Source organism: Salmo salar, chromosome ssa01 (genome assembly GCF_905237065.1).
Source record: "Salmo salar chromosome ssa01, Ssal_v3.1, whole genome shotgun sequence".
Lineage (NCBI taxonomy): Eukaryota > Metazoa > Chordata > Actinopteri > Salmoniformes > Salmonidae > Salmo > Salmo salar.
This window is the reverse complement of record NC_059442.1, coordinates 122,712,877-122,731,000: the sequence shown is the minus strand read 5'-3', so window position 1 is coordinate 122,731,000 and position 18,124 is coordinate 122,712,877. Positions and strand designations below refer to the sequence as shown.

At 43.1% G+C, this 18,124-nt stretch overlaps 14 non-coding genes across 14 annotated transcripts; all 14 read left to right on the top strand.

Moving 5' to 3' along the window:
- Positions 1-132: 132 nt before the first annotated feature.
- trnad-guc (transfer RNA aspartic acid (anticodon GUC)) lies at positions 133-204 on the top strand. Its single transcript has one exon. It is a non-coding gene; the product is annotated as a tRNA-Asp (tRNA).
- Positions 205-1,120: 916 nt separating this feature from the next.
- trnag-gcc (transfer RNA glycine (anticodon GCC)) lies at positions 1,121-1,191 on the top strand. The gene has a single exon. It is a non-coding gene; the product is annotated as a tRNA-Gly (tRNA).
- Positions 1,192-7,717: 6,526 nt separating this feature from the next.
- Positions 7,718-7,788, top strand: trnag-gcc (transfer RNA glycine (anticodon GCC)). Its single transcript has one exon. It is a non-coding gene; the product is annotated as a tRNA-Gly (tRNA).
- Positions 7,789-8,527: 739 nt separating this feature from the next.
- trnag-gcc (transfer RNA glycine (anticodon GCC)) lies at positions 8,528-8,598 on the top strand. The gene has a single exon. It is a non-coding gene; the product is annotated as a tRNA-Gly (tRNA).
- A 3,170-nt stretch (positions 8,599-11,768) lies between these two features.
- Positions 11,769-11,839, top strand: trnag-gcc (transfer RNA glycine (anticodon GCC)). The gene has a single exon. It is a non-coding gene; the product is annotated as a tRNA-Gly (tRNA).
- A 742-nt stretch (positions 11,840-12,581) lies between these two features.
- trnag-gcc (transfer RNA glycine (anticodon GCC)) lies at positions 12,582-12,652 on the top strand. The gene has a single exon. It is a non-coding gene; the product is annotated as a tRNA-Gly (tRNA).
- A 548-nt stretch (positions 12,653-13,200) lies between these two features.
- Positions 13,201-13,272, top strand: trnad-guc (transfer RNA aspartic acid (anticodon GUC)). The gene has a single exon. It is a non-coding gene; the product is annotated as a tRNA-Asp (tRNA).
- A 118-nt stretch (positions 13,273-13,390) lies between these two features.
- Positions 13,391-13,461, top strand: trnag-gcc (transfer RNA glycine (anticodon GCC)). Its single transcript has one exon. It is a non-coding gene; the product is annotated as a tRNA-Gly (tRNA).
- Positions 13,462-14,014: 553 nt separating this feature from the next.
- On the top strand, positions 14,015-14,086 carry trnad-guc (transfer RNA aspartic acid (anticodon GUC)). Its single transcript has one exon. It is a non-coding gene; the product is annotated as a tRNA-Asp (tRNA).
- Positions 14,087-14,203: 117 nt separating this feature from the next.
- Positions 14,204-14,274, top strand: trnag-gcc (transfer RNA glycine (anticodon GCC)). Its single transcript has one exon. It is a non-coding gene; the product is annotated as a tRNA-Gly (tRNA).
- Positions 14,275-14,825: 551 nt separating this feature from the next.
- trnad-guc (transfer RNA aspartic acid (anticodon GUC)) lies at positions 14,826-14,897 on the top strand. Its single transcript has one exon. It is a non-coding gene; the product is annotated as a tRNA-Asp (tRNA).
- Positions 14,898-15,631: 734 nt separating this feature from the next.
- On the top strand, positions 15,632-15,703 carry trnad-guc (transfer RNA aspartic acid (anticodon GUC)). Its single transcript has one exon. It is a non-coding gene; the product is annotated as a tRNA-Asp (tRNA).
- A 1,198-nt stretch (positions 15,704-16,901) lies between these two features.
- trnad-guc (transfer RNA aspartic acid (anticodon GUC)) lies at positions 16,902-16,973 on the top strand. The gene has a single exon. It is a non-coding gene; the product is annotated as a tRNA-Asp (tRNA).
- Positions 16,974-17,714: 741 nt separating this feature from the next.
- Positions 17,715-17,786, top strand: trnad-guc (transfer RNA aspartic acid (anticodon GUC)). Its single transcript has one exon. It is a non-coding gene; the product is annotated as a tRNA-Asp (tRNA).
- The last annotated feature ends 338 nt before the right edge of the window (positions 17,787-18,124 follow it).

Below are 18,124 nucleotides of genomic sequence, written 5' to 3'. Positions count from 1 at the left end.
ATAGATGGGTCATAGTAGCTCTAACCATTCAGTCTCTACAGATGTTTTTGTTGGAAGGGTTAACACCCAACTCTCGAAATTTAGGGATAGTATCCAATGCTCCACATTTTTTCAACTAACCAACACACCTGCTCCTCGTTAGTATAGTGGTGAGGATCCCCGCCTGTCACGCGGGAGACCGGGGTTCAATTCCCCGACGGGGAGGAAAGATTGATTTTATTAGGGTGTACAATGTCTCTGAGCCCACAAAGCAGGAAATATCCTTTGAATTAAAGCTTTTGATACGATATCCAGCTGTGGGGGTTATTTCAGCATTGCAAGGCATTGGTTGTTCAGTGGTAGAATTCTGGCCTGCCACGCGGTGGCCCGGTTCGATTCCCGGCCAATGTAGGAACTTTTGAACGTATTTTGACAAGTATGCAACCCCCGAGGAAGAAATCTCTTTTGAGATTGCCAGGTTAACAGCAATCTCTGGTCATGGTAGAATTCTCAACTGACTCTTGAAAAGTCTGAGTTTGGGTTCACTTACCGTTTGGACATTTACGCATTCTCAGTAGACTTTTGTGAATCCATTGTAGATTTCCAGTGTGTGAGGTGATTTACTTTGTGCAAGGTGTTAGTTGTTAAATGGGAAACGAATATCCAACAAGTCAGTGACAACTGTCTTGAGTTTGGCCTTTGTGACTATGTCCTGGGATTTTCCACACACACCTCACCTTCTAACTACTATCGTGTGACTTGTGAGCGGTATAGAGCAAAATCGACTACATGTACGTGTCCGTGAGGGTCTCAGATTTCCATAGATGGGTCATAGTAGCTCTAACCATTCAGTCTCTACAGATGTTTTTGTTGGAAGGGTTAACACCCAACTCTCCAAATTTAGGGATAGTATCCAATGCTCCACATTTTTTCAACTAACCAACCCACCTGCTCCTCGTTAGTATAGTGGTGAGGATCCCCGCCTGTCACGCGGGAGACCGGGTTCAATTCCCCGACGGGGAGGAAAGATTGATTTTATTAGGGTGTACAATGTCTCTGAGCCCACAAAGCAGGAAATATCCTTTGAATTAAAGCTTTTTGATACGATATCCAGCTGTGGGGGTTATTTCAGCATCGCAAGGCATTGGTTGTTCAGTGGTAGAATTCTCGCCTGCCATGCGGGAGGCCCGGGTTCGATTCCCGGCCAATGCAGGAACTTTTGAACAAGTCATTTTGACAAGTATGCAACCCCATGAGGAAAAAATCTCTTTTGAGATTGCCAGGTTAACAGCAATCTCTGGTCATGGTAGAATTCTCAACTGACTCTTGAAAAGTCTGAGTTTGGGTTCACTTACCGTTTGGACATTTACGCATTCTCAGTAGACTTTTGTGAATCAATTGTAGATTTCCAGTGTGTGAGGTGATTTACTTTGTGCAAGGTGTTAGTTGTTAACCTCTTGGGGCTAGGTGGGACGCTAGCGTGCCACCGTGGTGCACTCCATCAACAGCAGGTGCATTTCAAGAGCGGCAAATTTGAATCCAAATAAATGTCAAAATTCAAATTTTTCAAAAATACAACTATGTTACACCATTTGGAAAGATAAACATCTCCTTAATCTAACCACGTTTTACTGATTTCAAAAGGCTTTACGGCGAAAGCATAAATTTAGAGTATGTTAGGACAGTACATTTACAAGAGTTGTGTGTAATGTTTTGTCAAGTCAAATACTAGGGTCACCAAAACCATAAAACCAGCTAAAATGATGCACTAACCTTTTACAATCTCCATCAGATGACACTCCTAGGACATTATAGTTAGACAATGCATGCATTTTTAGTTCTATCAAGTTCATATTTATATATACAAAAACAGCGTTTTACTATGGCATTGATGTTGAGGAAATCGTTTCCCTCCAATAACCGCATCAAGTCACGTCGAAATTAAATAATTAAAATTAGAAACATTGGTAAAATATTATATTGTCATTTAAAGAATTATAGATTTACATCTCTTGAACGCTCAATCAACTTGCCAGATTTAAAAAATAACCTTACTGGAAATCACACTTTGCAATAATCTGAGCACTGCGCCCACAGGAAAATACGGCTTGCGATACAGACTAGACGTCATGTTGGGGAGATCTAAAAAATCTAAAATACTATGTAAATAATCCATTACCTTTGATTCTCTTCATCAGATGTCACTTCCAGGTGATCACAGGTCCATAATCGAATGTAGTTTAGTTCAAAAAAGCTCATCATTTATGTCCAAAAATCTCCGTCTCGTTAGCACATGATGTAAGCCAGCCGACTTCTCGTCATGAACGCAGGGGAAAAAAAATATATTTCCGTTCGATTTCAAACATGTCAAACGTTGTATAGCATAAATCATTAGGGCCCCTTTTTTAACCAGAACATGAATAATATTCAAGGTGGACGAATGCATACTCTTTATAACGATTGGAAACAGGGCCCAATCATGAACTAGCGCCCAGGTGTCTAATGGAACATCACCGTTCCATGGCTCTTGTTCGGTCAGATCTCCCTCCAGAAGACTCAAAACACTTTGTAAAAGGCTGGTGACATCTAGTGGAAGCAATAGGAAGTGCCAAAATATTCCCTAAACCCCCTGTGTTTTTCAATGGGATAGGTTTAAAGTCAATACAACACATCAGGTATCCACTTCCTTCGAAAATGTCTCAGGGTTTTGCCTGCCAAATGAGTTCTGTTATACTCACAGACACCATTCAAACAGTTTTGAAATTTAGTGTTTTCTATCATATTAATATATATGCATATTCTAGTTACTGGGTGGATTTACCATCAAATGACATTTTTTTTATCCGGTCAAATTCCCCCTAGACCCAACAGGTTAAATGGGAAACGAATATCCAACAAGTCAGTGACAACTGTCTTGAGTTTGGCCTTTGTGACTATGTCCTGGGATTTTCCACACACACCTCACCTTCTAACTACTTTCGTGTGACTTTTGAGCGGTATAGAGCAAAATCGACTACATGTACGTGTCCGTGGGGTCTCAGCTTTCCATAGATGGGTCTAGTAGCTCTAACCATTCGAGTCTCTACAGATGTTTTTGTTTGGAAGGGTTAACACCCAACTCTCAAATTTAGGGATAGTATCCAATGCTCCACATTTTTTCAACTAACCAACCCACCTGCTCCCTCGTTAGTATAGTGTTGAGGATCCCGCCTGTCACGCGGAGACCGGGTTCAATTCCCGGCGACGGGAGGAAAGACTGATTTTATTAGGGTGTACAATGTCTCTGAGCCCACACAAGCTTGGAAATATGCTTTGAATTAAAGCTTTTATACGATATCCAGCTGTGGGGGTTATTTCAGCATCGCAGGGCATTGGTTGTTCAGTGGTAGAATTCTCGCCGTGCCACGCGGAGGCCCGGGTTCGATTCCCGGCCAATGCAGGAACTTTTGAACAAGTCATTTTGACAAGTATGTCCAACCCCATGAGGAAATAAATCTCTTTTGAGATTGCCAGGTTAACAGCAATCTCTGGTCATGGTAGAATTCTCAACTGACTCTTGAAAAGTCTGAGTTTGGGTTCACTTACCGTTTGGACATTTACGCATTCTCAGTGGACTTTTGTGAATCAATTGTAGATTTCCAGTGTGTGAGGTGATTTACTTTGTGCAAGGTGTTAGTTGTTAAATGAAACGAATATCCAACAAGTCAGTGACAACTCTCTTGAGTTTGGCCTTGTGACTATGTCCTGGGATTTTCCACACACACCTCACCCTTCTAACTACTATCGTGTGACTTTTCAGCGTATAGAGCAAAATCGACTACATGCACGTGTCCGTGAGGGTCTCAGCTTTCCATAGATGGGTCATAGTAGTCTCTAGCTCAAACCATTCAGTCTCTACAGATGTTTATGTTTGAAGGGTTAACACCCAACTCTCCAAATTTAGGGATAGTATCCAATGCTCCACATTTTTTCAACTAACCAACCCACCTGCTCCTTGTTATTATAGAGGTGAGTATCCCTGCCTGTCACGCTTGAGAGAGGTTCAATTCACCGACGGGGAGGAAGACTGATTTTATTAGGGTTGTACAATGTCTCTGAGCCCACAAAGCAGGAAATATCGCTTTGAATTAAAGCTTTTTATACGATATCCAGCTGTGGGGTTATTTCAGCATCGCAGAGCATTGGTTGTTCAGTGGTAGAATTCTCGCCTGCCACGGGAGGCCCGGGTTCGATTCCCGGCCAATGCAGGAACTTTGAACAAGTCATTTTGACAAGTATGCAACCCCATGAGGAAATAAATCTCTTTTGAGATTGCCAGGTTAACAGCAATCTCTTGGTCATGGTAGAATTCTCAACTGACTCTTGAAAAGTCTGAGTTTGGGTTCACTTACCGTTTGGACATTTACGCATTCTCAGTGGACTTTTGTGAATCAATTGTAGATTTCCAGTGTGTGAGGTGATTTACTTTGTGCAAGGTGTTGGTTGTTAAATGGGAAACGAATACTCCAACAAGTCAGTGACAACTCTCTTGAGTTTGGCCTTTGTGACTATGTCCTGGGATTTTCCACACACACCTCACCTTCTAACTACTATCGTGTGACTTTTCAGCGGTATAGAGCAAAATCGACTACATGTCGTGTCCGTGAGGGTCTCAGTTTCCATAGATGGGTCATAGTAGTCTCTAGCTCAAACCATTCAGTCTCTACAGATGTTTATGTTGCAAGGGTTAACACCCAACTCTCCAAATTTAGGGATAGTATCCATGCATTGTTCAGTGACCCCTGCAGCGGGGGGCCGGATTCCCCGCAGAATTAAGATAGCAGACAGAAATCCTTTTGAGATTGCCAGGTTAACAGCAATCTCTGGTCATGGTAGAATTCTCAACTGACTCTTGAAAAGTCTGAGTTTGGGTTCACTTACCGTTTGGACATTTACGCATTCTCAGTGGACTTTTGTGAATCCATTGTAGATTTCCAGTGTGTGAGGTGATTTACTTTGTGCAAGGTGTTAGTTGTTGAATGGGAAGAATATCCAACAAGTCAGTGACAACTGTCTTGAGTTTGGCCTTGTGACTATGTCCTGGGATTTTCCACACACACCTCACCTTCTAACTACTTTCGTGTGACTTGTGAGCGGTATAGAGCAAAATCGACTACATGTACGTGTCCGTGAGGGTCTCAGCTTTCCATAGATGGGTCATAGTAGTCTCAGCTCAAACCATTCAGTCTCTACAGATGTTTATGTTGGAAGGGTTAACACCCAACTCTCCAAATTTAGGGATAGTATCCAATGCTCCACATTTTTTCAACTAACCAACCCACCTGCTCCTTGTTATTATAGGTGGTGAGATCCCTGCCTGTCACGTTCGGGAGACCGGGTTCAATTCACCGACGGGGAGGAAAGACGCTGATTTTATTAGGGGTGTACAATGTCTCTGAGCCACAAAGCTGGAAATATGCTTTGAATTAAAGCTTTTTATACGATATCCAGCTGTGGGGGTTATTTCAGCATCGCAAAGGCATTGGTTGTTCAGTGGTAGAATTCTCGCCAGCCACGCGGGAGGCCCGGGTTCGATTCCCGGCCAATGCAGGAACTTTTTGAACAAGTCATTTTGACAAGTATGCAACCCCCATGAGGAAATAAATCTCTTTTGAGATTGCCAGGTTAACAGCAATCTCTGGTCATGGTAGAATTCTCAACTGACTCTTGAAAAGTCTGAGTTTGGGTTCACTTACCATTTGGACATTTACGCATTCTCAGTGGACTTTTGTGAATCAATTGTAGATTTCCAGTGTGTAGGTGATTTACTTTGTGCAAGGTGTTAGTTGTTAACCTCTTGGGGCTAGGGTGGACGCTAGCGTACACCCGTGGTGTATCACCAACAGCAGGTGCATTTCAAAGAGCGGCAAATTGAATCCAAACAAATGTCAAAATTCACCAAAATACAACTATGTTACACCATTTTAAAAGATAAACACTTAATCTAACCACGTTTTACGATTTCAAAAAGGTTTTACGTTACAAAGCATAAATTTAGAGTATGTTAGACAGTACATTTACAAGAGTTGTGTAAAATGTCGTCGTCAAAGAATAAAACTATATAAACCAGCTAAAATGATGCACTAACCTTTTACAAACCCCATCAGGATGACACTCCTAGGACATTATGTTAGACAATGCATGCATTCTTTAGTTCCATCAAGTTCATATTTATATACAAAAACAGCGATTTTACATGGCATCTGATGTTGAGGAAATCGCTTCCCTCAATCCGCAGTCAAGCAGGCCAGAAATTAAATAATTAAAATTTTAGAAAACATTGTAAAATATTATATTGTCATTTAAAGAATTATAGATTTACATCTCTTGAACGCAATCAACTTGCCAGATTTAAAAATAACCTTACTGGGAAATCACACTTTGCAATAAAATGAGCACTGCGTCTCAGAAAAATACGGCTTGCGATACAGACTAGACGTCATGTTGGGGAGATCTAAAATCGAAAATACTATGTAAATAATCCATTACCTTTGATTCTCTTCATCAGATGTCACTTCCAGGTATCTCAGGTCCATAACGAATGTAGTTTAGTTCAAAAAAGCTCATCATTTATGTCCAAAAATCTCCGTCTCGTTAGCACATGTGTAAGCCAGCCGGATTTCGTCATGAACGAGGGGAAAAAATATATTTCCCCTCGTTCGTTCAAACATGTCAAACGTTGTATAGCATAAATCATTAGGCCCTTTTTAACCAGAACATGAATAATATTCAAGGTGGACGAATGCATACTCTTTATAACGTATTGAAACGAGGGTACCCAACATGAACTAGCGCCAGGTGTCTAATGGGACATCACCGTTCCATGGCTCTTGTTCGGTCAGATCTCCCTCCAGAAGACTCAAAACACTTTGTAAAGGCTGGGTGACATCTAGTGGAAGCAATAGGAAGTGCCAAAATATTCCTAAACCCCTGTGTTTTTCAATGGGATAGGTTTAAAGTCAATACAACACATCAGGTATCCACTTCCTGTTCAGAAAATGTCTCAGGGTTTTGCCTGCCAAATGAGTTCTGTTATACTCACAGACACCATTCAAACAGTTTTGGAAACTTTAGAGTGTTTTCATCCATATTAATAAGTATATGCATATTCTAGTTACTGGGTAGGATTAGTAACCAGATTAAATCGGGTACATTTTTTTATCCAGACGTGCAAATGCTGCCCCCTAGACCCAACAGGTTAAATGGGAAACGAATATCCAACAAGTCAGTGACAACTCTCTTGAGTTTGGCCTTTGTGACTATGTCCTGGGATTTTCCACACACACCTCACCTTCTAACTACTATCGTGTGACTTTTCAGCGGTATAGAGCAAAATCGACTACATGCACGTGTCCGTGAGGGTCTCAGCTTTCCATAGATGGGTCATAGTAGTCTCTACTCACCATTCAGTCTCTACAGATGTTTTTGTTTGAAGGGTTAACACCCAACTCTCCAAATTTAGGGATAGTATCCAATGCTCCACATTTTTTCAACTAACCAACCCACCTGCTCCTCGTTAGTATAGTGGTGAGTATCCCTGCCTGTCACGGGAGACCGGGGTTCAATTCACCGACGGGGAGGAAAGACTGATTTTATTAGGGTGTACAATGTCTCTGAGCCCACAAAGCAGGAAATATCCTTTGAATTAAAGCTTTTTTGATACGATATCCAGCTGTGGGGGTTATTTCAGCATCGCAAGGCATTGGTTGTTCAGTGGTAGAATTCTCGCCTGCCACGCGGGAGGCCCGGGTTCGATTCCCGGCCAATGCAGGAACTTTTGAACAAGTCATTTTGACAAGTATGCAACCCCATGAGGAAAAAATCTCTTTTGAGATTGCCAGGTTAACAGCAATCTCTGGTCATGGTAGAATTCTCAACTGACTCTTGAAAAGTCTGAGTTTGGGTTCACTTACCGTTTGGACATTTACGCATTCTCAGTGGACTTTTGTGAATCAATTGTAGATTTCCAGTGTGTGAGGTGATTTACTTTGTGCAAGGTGTTAGTTGTTAAATGGGAAACGAATATCCAACAAGTCAGTGACAACTGTCTTGAGTTTGGCCTTTGTGACTATGTCCTGGGATTTTCCACACACACCTCACCTTCTAACTACTATCGTGTGACTTTTCAGCGGTATAGAGCAAAATCGACTACATGTACGTGTCCGTGAGGGTCTCAGATTTCCATAGATGGGTCATAGTAGTCTCTACTCAAACCATTCAGTCTCTACAGATGTTTATGTTTGAAGGGTTAACACCCAACTCTCCAAATTTAGGGATAGTATCCAATGCTCCACATTTTTTCAACTAACCAACCCACCTGCTCCTTGTTAGTATAGTGGTGAGTATCCCTGCCTGTCACGCGGGAGACCGGGTTCAATTCACCGACGGGGAGGAAAGACTGATTTTATTAGGGTGTACAATGTCTCTGAGCCCACAAAGCAGGAAATATGCTTTGAATTAAAGCTTTTGTATACGATATCCAGCTGTGGGGGTTATTTCAGCATCGCAAGCATTGGTTGTTCAGTGGTAGAATTCTCGCCTGCCACGCGGGAGGCCCGGGTTCGATTCCCGGCCAATGTAGGAACTTTTGAACAAGTCATTTTGACAAGTATGCAACCCCATGAGGAAATAAATCTCTTTTGAGATTGCCAGGTTAACAGCAATCTCTGGTCATGGTAGAATTCTCAACTGACTCTTGAAAAGTCTGAGTTTGGGTTCACTTACCATTTGGACATTTACGCATTCTCAGTGGACTTTTGTGAATCAATTGTAGATTTCCAGTGTGTGAGGTGATTTACTTTGTGCAAGGTGTTAGTTGTTAAATGGGAAACGAATATCCAACAAGTCAGTGACAACTCTCTTGAGTTTGGCCTTTGTGACTATGTCCTGGGATTTTCCACACACACCTCACCTTCTAACTACTATCGTGTGACTTTTCAGCGGTATAGAGCAAAATCGACTACATGCACGTGTCCGTGAGGGTCTCAGCTTTCCATAGATGGGTCATAGTAGTCTCTAGCTCTAACCATTCAGTCTCTACAGATGTTTATGTTTGAAGGGTTAACACCCAACTCTCCAAATTTAGGGATAGTATCCAATGCTCCACATTTTTTCAACTAACCAACCCACCTGCTCCTTGTTATTATAGAGGTGAGTATCCCTGCCTGTCACGCGGGAGACCGGGTTCAATTCACCGACGGGGAGGAAAGACTGATTTTATTAGGGTGTACAATGTCTCTGAGCCCACAAAGCTGGAAATATGCTTTGAATTAAAGCTTTTTTATACGATATCCAGCTGTGGGGGTTATTTCAGCATCGCAAGGCATTGGTTGTTCAGTGGTAGAAATCTCGCCTGCCATGCGGGAGGCCCGGGTTCGATTCCCGGCCAATGCAGGAACTTTTGAACAAGTCATTTTGACAAGTATGCAACCCCATGAGCAAGAAATATCTTTTGAGATTGCCAGGTTAACAGCAATCTCTGGTCATGGTAGAATTCTCAACTGACTCTTGAAAAGTCTGAGTTTGGGTTCACTTACCGTTTGGACATTTACGCATTCTCAGTGGACTTTTGTGAATCAATTGTAGATTTCCAGTGTGTGAGGTGATTTACTTTGTGCAAGGTGTTAGTTGTTAAATGGGAAACGAATATCCAACAAGTCAGTGACAACTCTCTTGAGTTTGGCCTTTGTGACTATGTCCTGGGATTTTCCACACACACCTCACCTTCTAACTACTATCGTGTGACTTTTCAGCGGTATAGAGCAAAATCGACTACATGCACGTGTCCGTGAGGGTCTCAGCTTTCCATAGATGGGTCATAGTAGACTCTAACCATTCAGTCTCTACAGATGTTTATGTTGGAAGGGTTAACACCCAACTCTCGAAATTTAGGGATAGTATCCAATGCTCCACATTTTTTCAACTAACCAACCCACCTGCTCCTCGTTATTATAGTGGTGAGGATCCCCGCCTGTCACGCGGGAGACCGGGTTCAATTCCCCGACGGGGAGGAAAGACTGATTTTATTAGGGTGTACAATGTCTCTGAGCCCACAAAGCAGGAAATATCCTTTGAATTAAAGCTTTTTATACGATATCCAGCTGTGGGGGTTATTTCAGCATCGCAAGGCATTGGTTGTTCAGTGGTAGAATTCTCGCCTGCCACGCGGGAGGCCCGGGTTCGATTCCTGGCCAATGCAGGAACTTTTGAACAAGTCATTTTGACAAGTATGCAACCCCATGAGGAAATAAATCTCTTTTGAGATTGCCAGGTTAACAGCAATCTCTGGTCATGGTAGAATTCTCAACTGACTCTTGAAAAGTCTGAGTTTGGGTTCACTTACCGTTTGGACATTTACGCATTCTCAGTGGACTTTTGTGAATCCATTGTAGATTTCCAGTGTGTGAGGTGATTTACTTTGTGCAAGGTGTTAGTTGTTAAATGGGAAACGAATATCCAACAAGTCAGTGACAACTCTCTTGAGTTTGGCCTTTGTGACTATGTCCTGGGATTTTCCACACACACCTCACCTTCTAACTACTATCGTGTGACTTTTCAGCGGTATAGAGCAAAATCGACTACATGCACATGTCCGTGAGGGTCTCAGCTTTCCATAGATGGGTCATAGTAGTCTCTACTCAAACCATTCAGTCTCTACAGATGTTTATGTTTGAAGGGTTAACACCCAACTCTCCAAATTTAGGGATAGTATCCAATGCTCCACATTTTTTCAACTAACCAACCCACCTGCTCCTCGTTATTATAGTGGTGAGGATCCCCGCCTGTCACGCGGGAGACCGGGTTCAATTCCCCCGACGGGGAGGAAAGACTGATTTTATTAGGGTGTACAATGTCTCTGAGCCCACAAAGCAGGAAATATCCTTTGAATTAAAGCTTTTTATACGATATCCAGCTGTGGGGGTTATTTCAGCATTGCAAGGCATTGGTTGTTCAGTGGTAGAATTCTCGCCTGCCACGCGGGTGGCCCGGTTCGATTCCCGGCCAATGCAGGAACTTTTGAACAAGTCATTTTGACAAGTATGCAACCCCCTGAGGAAATAAATCTCTTTTGAGATTGCCAGGTTAACAGCAATCTCTGGTCATGGTAGAATTCTCAACTGACTCTTGAAAAGTCTGAGTTTGGGTTCACTTACCGTTTGGACATTTACGCATTCTCAGTAGACTTTTGTGAATCCATTGTAGATTTCCAGTGTGTGAGGTGATTTACTTTGTGCAAGGTGTTAGTTGTTAAATGGGAAACGAATATCCAACAAGTCAGTGACAACTCTCTTGAGTTTGGCCTTTGTGACTATGTCCTGGGATTTTCCACACACACCTCACCTTCTAACTACTATCGTGTGACTTGTGAGCGGTATAGAGCAAAATCGACTACATGTACGTGTCCGTGAGGGTCTCAGCTTTCCATAGATGGGTCATAGTAGTCTCTAGCTCAAACCATTCAGTCTCTACAGATGTTTTTGTTGGAAGGGTTAACACCCAACTCTCCAAATTTAGGGATAGTATCCAATGCTCCACATTTTTTCAACTAACCAACCCACCTGCTCCTCGTTATTATAGTGGTGAGTATCCCCGCCTGTCACGCGGGAGACCGGGGTTCAATTCCCGACGGGGAGGAAAGACTGATTTTATTAGGGTGTACAATGTCTCTGAGCCCACAAAGCAGGAAATATGCTTTGAATTAAAGCTTTTTATACGATATCCAGCTGTGGGGGTTATTTCAGCATCGCAAGGCATTGGTTGTTCAGTGGTAGAATTCTCGCCTGCCACGCGGGAGGCCCGGGTTCGATTCCCGGCCAATGCAGGAACTTTTGAACAAGTCATTTTGACAAGTATGCAACCCCATGAGGAAATAAATCTCTTTTGAGATTGCCAGGTTAACAGCAATCTCTGGTCATGGTAGAATTCTCAACTGACTCTTGAAAAGTCTGAGTTTGGGTTCACTTACCGTTTGGACATTTACGCATTCTCAGTGGACTTTTGTGAATCAATTGTAGATTTCCAGTGTGTGAGGTGATTTACTTTGTGCAAGGTGTTAGTTGTTAAATGGGAAACGAATATCCAACAAGTCAGTGACAACTGTCTTGAGTTTGGCCTTTGTGACTATGTCCTGGGATTTTCCACACACACCTCACCTTCTAACTACTATCGTGTGACTTTTCAGCGGTATAGAGCAAAATCGACTACATGTACGTGTCCGTGAGGGTCTCAGCTTTCCATAGATGGGTCATAGTAGTCTCTAGCTCAAACCATTCAGTCTCTACAGATGTTTATGTTTGAAGGGTTAACACCCAACTCTCCAAATTTAGGGATAGTATCCAATGCTCCACATTTTTTCAACTAACCAACCCACCTGCTCCTCGTTAGTATAGAGGTGAGTATCCCCGCCTGTCACGCGGGAGACCGGGGTTCAATTCACCGACGGGGAGGAAAGACTGATTTTATTAGGGTGTACAATGTCTCTGAGCCCACAAAGCAGGAAATATGCTTTGAATTAAAGCTTTTTATACGATATCCAGCTGTGGGGGTTATTTCAGCATCGCAAGGCATTGGTTGTTCAGTGGTAGAATTCTCGCCTGCCACGTGGGAGGCCCGGGTTCGATTCCCGGCCAATGCAGGAACTTCTGAACAAGTCATTTTGACAAGTATGCAACCCCCTGAGGAAGAAATCTCTTTTGAGATTGCCAGGTTAACAGCAATCTCTGGTCATGGTAGAATTCTCAACTGTCTCTTGAAAAGTCTGAGTTTGGGTTCACTTACCGTTTGGACATTTACACATTCTCAGTAGACTTTTGTAAATCCATTGTAGATTTCCAGTGTGTGAGGTGATTTACTTTGTGCAAGGTGTTAGTTGTTAAATGGGAAACGAATATCCAACAAGTCAGTGACAACTGTCTTGAGTTTGGCCTTTGTGACTATGTCCTGGGATTTTCCACACACACCTCACCTTCTAACTACTATCGTGTGACTTGTGAGCGGTATAGAGCAAAATCGACTACATGTACGTGTCCGTGAGGGTCTCAGATTTCCATAGATGGGTCATAGTAGTCTCTACCACCATTCAGTCTCTACAGATGTTTTTGTTGGAAGGGTTAACACCCAACTCTCGAAATTTAGGGATAGTATCCAATGCTCCAGATTTTTTCAACTAACCAACCCACCTGCTCCTCGTTAGTATAGTGGTGAGGATCCCCGCCTGTCACGCGGGAGACCGGGGTTCAATTCCCCGACGGGGAGGAAAGACTGATTTTATTAGGGTGTACAATGTCTCTGAGCCCACAAAGCAGGAAATATCCTTTGAATTAAAGCTTTTTGATACGATATCCAGCTGTGGGGGTTATTTCAGCATCGCAAGGCATTGGTTGTTCAGTGGTAGAATTCTCGCCTGCCACGCGGGAGGCCCGGGTTCGATTCCCGGCCAATGTAGGAACTTTTGAACAAGTCATTTTGACAAGTATGCAACCCCATGAGGAAGTAAATCTCTTTTGAGATTGCCAGGTTAACAGCAATCTCTGGTCATGGTAGAATTCTCAACTGACTCTTGAAAAGTCTGAGTTTGGGTTCACTTACCATTTGGACATTTACGCATTCTCAGTAGACTTTTGTGAATCCATTGTAGATTTCCAGTGTGTGAGGTGATTTACTTTGTGCAAGGTGTTAGTTGTTAAATGGGAAACGAATATCCAACAAGTCAGTGACAACTCTCTTGAGTTTGGCCTTTGTGACTATGTCCTGGGATTTTCCACACACACCTCACCTTCTAACTACTATCGTGTGACTTTTCAGCGGTATAGAGCAAAATCGACTACATGCACGTGTCCGTGAGGGTCTCAGCTTTCCATAGATGGGTCATAGTAGTCTCTAGCTCAAACCATTCAGTCTCTACAGATGTTTATGTTTGAAGGGTTAACACCCAACTCTCCAAATTTAGGGATAGTATCCAATGCTCCACATTTTTTCAACTAACCAACCCACCTGCTCCTCGTTAGTATAGTGGTGAGTATCCCCGCCTGTCACGCGGGAGACCGGGGTTCAATTCACCGACGGGGAGGAAAGACTGATTTTATTAGGGTGTACAATGTCTCTGAGCCCACAAAGCAGGAAATATGCTTTGAATTAAAGCTTTTTATACGATATCCAGCTGTGGGGGTTATTTCAGCATCGCAAGGCATTGGTTGTTCAGTGGTAGAATTCTCGCCTGCCACGCGGGAGGCCCGGGTTCGATTCCCGGCCAATGCAGGAACTTCTGAACAAGTCATTTTGACAAGTATGCAACCCCATGAGGAAAAAATCTCTTTTGAGATTGCCAGGTTAACAGCAATCTCTGGTCATGGTAGAATTCTCAACTGACTCTTGAAAAGTCTGAGTTTGGGTTCACTTACCGTTTGGACATTTACGCATTCTCAGTGGACTTTTGTGAATCCATTGTAGATTTCCAGTGTGTGAGGTGATTTACTTTGTGCAAGGTGTTAGTTGTTAAATGGGAAACGAATATCCAACAAGTCAGTGACAACTCTCTTGAGTTTGGCCTTTGTGACTATGTCCTGGGATTTTCCACACACACCTCACCTTCTAACTACTATCGTGTGACTTTTCAGCGGTATAGAGCAAAATCGACTACATGTACGTGTCCGTGAGGGTCTCAGATTTCCATAGATGGGTCATAGTAGCTCTAGCTCTAACCATTCAGTCTCTACAGATGTTTTTGTTGGAAGGGTTAACACCCAACTCTCCAAATTTAGGGATAGTATCCAATGCTCCACATTTTTTCAACTAACCAACCCACCTGCTCCTCGTTAGTATAGTGGTGAGGATCCCCGCCTGTCACGCGGGAGACCGGGGTTCAATTCCCCGACGGGGAGGAAAGATTGATTTTATTAGGGTGTACAATGTCTCTGAGCCCACAAAGCAGGAAATATCCTTTGAATTAAAGCTTTTTGATACGATATCCAGCTGTGGGGGTTATTTCAGCATCGCAAGGCATTGGTTGTTCAGTGGTAGAATTCTGGCCTGCCACGCGGGTGGCCCGGGTTCGATTCCCGGCCAATGTAGGAACTTTTGAACAAGTCATTTTGACAAGTATGCAACCCCCTGAGCAAGAAATCTCTTTTGAGATTGCCAGGTTAACAGCAATCTCTGGTCATGGTAGAATTCTCAACTGACTCTTGAAAAGTCTGAGTTTGGGTTCACTTACCGTTTGGACATTTACGCATTCTCAGTAGACTTTTGTAAATCCATTGTAGATTTCCAGTGTGTGAGGTGATTTACTTTGTGCAAGGTGTTAGTTGTTAAATGGGAAACGAATATCCAACAAGTCAGTGACAACTGTCTTGAGTTTGGCCTTTGTGACTATGTCCTGGGATTTTCCACACACACCTCACCTTCTAACTACTATCGTGTGACTTGTGAGCGGTATAGAGCAAAATCGACTACATGTACGTGTCCGTGAGGGTCTCAGATTTCCATAGATGGGTCATAGTAGCTCTAACTATTCAGTCTCTACAGATGTTTTTGTTGGAAGGGTTAACACCCAACTCTCGAAATTTAGGGATAGTATCCAATGCTCCACATTTTTTCAACTAACCAACCCACCTCCTCCTCGTTAGTATAGTGGTGAGGATCCCCGCCTGTCACGCGGGAGACCGGGGTTCAATTCCCCGACGGGGAGGAAAGACTGATTTTATTAGGGTGTACAATGTCTCTGAGCCCACAAAGCAGGAAATATCCTTTGAATTAAAGCTTTTTGATACGATATCCAGCTGTGGGGGTTATTTCAGCATTGCAAGGCATTGGTTGTCCAGTGGTAGAATTCTGGCCTGCCACGCGGGTGGCCCGGGTTCGATTCCCGGCCAATGCAGGAACTTTTGAACAAGTCATTTTGACAAGTATGCAACCCCCTGAGGAAGAAATCTCTTTTGAGATTGCCAGGTTAACAGCAATCTCCGGTCATGGTAGAATTCTCAACTGACTCTTGAAAAGTCTGAGTTTGGGTTCACTTACCGTTTGGACATTTACGCATTCTCAGTAGACTTTTGTGAATCCATTGTAGATTTCCAGTGTGTGAGGTGATTTACTTTGTGCAAGGTGTTAGTTGTTAAATGGGAAACGAATATCCAACAAGTCAGTGACAACTGTCTTGAGTTTGGCATTTGTGACTATGTCCTGGGATTTTCCTCACACACCTCACCTTCTAACTACTATCGTGTGACTTGTGAGCGGTATAGAGCAAAATCGACTACATGAACGTGTCCGTGAGGGTCTCAGATTTCCATAGATGGGTCATAGTAGTCTCTAGCTCTAACCATTCAGTCTCTACAGATGTTTATGTTGCAAGGGTTAACACCAAACTCTCCAAATTTAGGGATAGTATCCAATGCTGTTCAGATTGCCAGGTTAACAGCAATCTCTGGTCATGGTAGAATTCTCAACTGTCTCTTGAAAAGTCTGAGTTTGGGTTCACTTACCGTTTGGACATTTACGCATTCTCAGTAGACTTTTGTGAATCCTTTGTAGATTTCCAGTGTGTGAGGTGATTTACTTTGTGCAAGGTGTTAGTTGTTAAATGGGAAACGAATATCCAACAAGTCAGTGACAACTGTCTTGAGTTTGGCCTTTGTGACTATGTCCTGGGATTTTCCACACACACCTCACCTTCTAACTACTATCGTGTGACTTGTGAGCGGTATAGAGCAAAATCGACTACATGTACGTGTCCGTGAGGGTCTCAGATTTCCATAGATGGGTCATAGTAGCTCTAACCATTCAGTCTCTACAGATGTTTTTGTTGGAAGGGTTAACACCCAACTCTCGAAATTTAGGGATAGTATCCAATGCTCCACATTTTTTCAACTAACCAACCCACCTGCTCCTCGTTAGTATAGTGGTGAGGATCCCCGCCTGTCATGCGGGAGACCGGGGTTCAATTCCCTGACGGGGAGGAAAGATTGATTTTATTAGGGTGTACAATGTCTCTGAGCCCACAAAGCAGGAAATATCCTTTGAATTAAAGCTTTTTGATACGATATCCAGCTGTGGGGGTTATTTCAGCATTGCAAGGCATTGGTTGTCCAGTGGTAGAATTCTGGCCTGCCACGCGGTTGGCCCGGGTTCGATTCCCGGCCAATGTAGGAACTTTTGAACAAGTCATTTTGACAAGTATGCAACCCCCTGAGGAAGAAATCTCTTTTGAGATTGCCAGGTTAACAGCAATCTCTGGTCATGGTAGAATTCTCAACTGACTCTTGAAAAGTCTGAGTTTGGGTTCACTTACCGTTTGGACATTTACGCATTCTCAGTAGACTTTTGTAAATCCATTGTAGATTTCCAGTGTGTGAGGTGATTTACTTTGTGCAAGGTGTTAGTTGTTAAATGGGAAACGAATATCCAACAAGTCAGTGACAACTGTCTTGAGTTTGGCCTTTGTGACTATGTCCTGGGATTTTCCACACACACCTCACCTTCTAACTACTATCGTGTGACTTGTGAGCGGTATAGAGCAAAATCGACTACATGTACGTGTCCGTGAGGGTCTCAGATTTCCATAGATGGGTCATAGTAGTCTCTAGCTCTAACCATTCAGTCTCTACAGATGTTTTTGTTGGAAGGGTTAACACCCAACTCTCCAAATTTAGGGATAGTATCCAATGCTCCACATTTTTTCAACTAACCAACCCACCTGCTCCTCGTTAGTATAGTGGTGAGGATCCCCGCCTGTCACGCGGGAGACCGGGGTTCAATTCCCCGACGGGGAGGAAAGATTGATTTTATTAGGGTGTACAATGTCTCTGAGCCCACAAAGCAGGAAATAAGCTTTGAATTAAAGCTTTTTGATACGATATCCAGCTGTGGGGGTTATTTCAGCATTGCAAGGCATTGGTTGTCCAGTGGTAGAATTCTGGCCTGCCACGCGGTTGGCCCGGGTTCGATTCCCGGCCAATGTAGGAACTTTTGAACAAGTCATTTTGACAAGTATGCAACCCCCTGAGGAAGAAATCTCTTTTGAGATTGCCAGGTTAACAGCAATCTCTGGTCATGGTAGAATTCTCAACTGACTCTTGAAAAGTCTGAGTTTGGGTTCACTTACCGTTTG